At 40.6% G+C, this 1,998-nt stretch overlaps 1 long non-coding RNA gene across 1 annotated transcript; it reads right to left on the minus strand.

The window, feature by feature from the left end:
• Nucleotides 1-304: 304 nt before the first annotated feature.
• Nucleotides 305-1,587, minus strand: LOC147035245 (uncharacterized). Its single transcript, XR_015061665.1, has 4 exons — nucleotides 1,340-1,587; nucleotides 1,088-1,246; nucleotides 829-863; nucleotides 305-511 (listed from the first exon to the last, which is right to left on the minus strand). It is a non-coding gene; the product is annotated as an uncharacterized LOC147035245 (long non-coding RNA).
• Between the last annotated feature and the right edge of the window lie 411 nt (nucleotides 1,588-1,998).

Consider the following 1,998-nt stretch of genomic DNA (forward strand, 5'->3'; position numbering starts at 1 on the left):
ACCCCACCGAAGCCCCGCCCACACAAGCCCCACCCACATAAACGCCCTCCCACAAGCCCCGCCCACACACGCCCCGCCCACACAAGCCCCGCCCACACAAGCCCCGCCCACGCAAGCCCCGCCCACATAAACCCCACCCACACAAGCCCCACCCTCTGTGCGCCCCCACCTTTGACCCACCACCTCCCTCATCCCACCCCCACCCTTCCCCACACACACACACACACATGGGGAGGGGAGGGGTGGGATGAGGTGGTGATGGGTCGTTGGGGGAGCGCACCTACCCCCCCTCCTCACCCCCCTTCCTCCCTCTCCTTCATGTCTTGATTCTTTTTTGGAAACTCAAAATCAAGTAATTGTCAAGGAAACTCAAAATCAAGGAAACTCAAAATCAAAAACAAATATAATTAATCAAAATTGAAAATATTAAATATTCATTTGCGAGAATGTATAATCTTTCCCAGCAATCTTCTTCAGATGTCTTGTGATTTCGAAACTCAAACACCATATTCTGTTTTGAAACAAAAAGTGGATAATAATTAGGTTTTATAAAGATAATTACATGGTAATATGAGTAAGCCTGGTGTTGGTTCTAAGTTCAAGCCTCGTTGACAACTGAATTAACAAACCAGGAGGCCGACTCAGCCTGTCATCCTTCCAAGGCCAATAAAATGAATTCCAGTGTACTGGTAAAACCGCGTCCAAACTAATGATGCAACCAACATAAGGCGACATTCCAAAGAGAGAGTGATATTAATTAAAGTATAAATAAACAAATAACTAAATAATAATTCAGAACATTTAACTCCAGAAAATCATGTGTTGTACCAGATTGCTTCAACAGCTTATGTTGTGTGATCGACCTGAAAAAAAAAAAAATAATGAGTCAAGGGTATAGATGGAGAGACAGACAGAGAGAGGTAGGTAGAAAGACAGACAGAGAGAGATACAAAGAGACAGACAGGGAGAGATAGAGAGAGACAAACAGACAGGGAAAGAGACACACACACACACACACACACACACACACACACACACACACACACACACACACACACACACACACACACACACACACGTGTCTCACCATTGGTTTAATTCATTCGAGATCAGAGGCTGTGATAAGACTTCGTACCATTCATTATAAATGTTTTTCAATACTCTTCTAAAATCATTGACCTCTTCAATAAGAGCATTCATTTGATGCACCTCATCGTGATATGTAAACTCCACTTCTTCCAAGGACCTGCCAAGAAAAAATATATATTTTCGCATTATCACGATTTAATTTATAATCAATTGCTTCATTGTTCAAAGAGGAAACCATACACAAACTTACCAACTTTGTAGTGAGCTGTTATCTTCATCGGAAGAGAGTGAGTCCATGTCTTAGTTTTTTTTTACCATTGGTACAAGATGGCAAAAAGATCAGAGGCCGTGATAAGACGTCGTGTCAGTCATTAAAAATGTTTTTCAATTCTCTTCTAAGATGATTGACCTCTTCAATAAGAGCATTAATTTCATGCACCTCGTCGTGATATGTAAACTGCTCTTCTTCCAAGGACCTGCCAAGAAAAAAAAAATATATCAGAATTATCAAGATTTAATTTATAATCAATTGCTTCATCGTTCAAAGAGGAACCTATACACAGGCTTATCAACTTTGTATTGAGCTGTTTTGTTCGCAGAAGAAAGATCGCTCATGTCTCAGTTGTAAAAATGAAAATCCCGTCTGGCAGAAACTTTGTCTGGCGAATCACTTATAAGGCAATGATGAGGAGATTGCTTAATAATTGGGTGTGGCCACAGGAAATGACGCTTTGAGCGAGACAGCTTGGAAAATAACTGGGCGATATATTCTCAAATTGTATGAATCATTTTTAAAACATACAAAAAATGCCCTTAAATGGTTTTGATTAAACTCATGTTTAAAAACCTGTTCGTGTTCTGAGATAAAATATAAACACGAGGCCTTGTCTCACAGAATAGTTCCTATTT

This window comes from Eptatretus burgeri, chromosome 1 (genome assembly GCF_056783735.1).
Source record: "Eptatretus burgeri isolate ZD-2024b chromosome 1, Ebu_testis_v1, whole genome shotgun sequence".
NCBI classification, from domain to species: domain Eukaryota; kingdom Metazoa; phylum Chordata; class Myxini; order Myxiniformes; family Myxinidae; genus Eptatretus; species Eptatretus burgeri.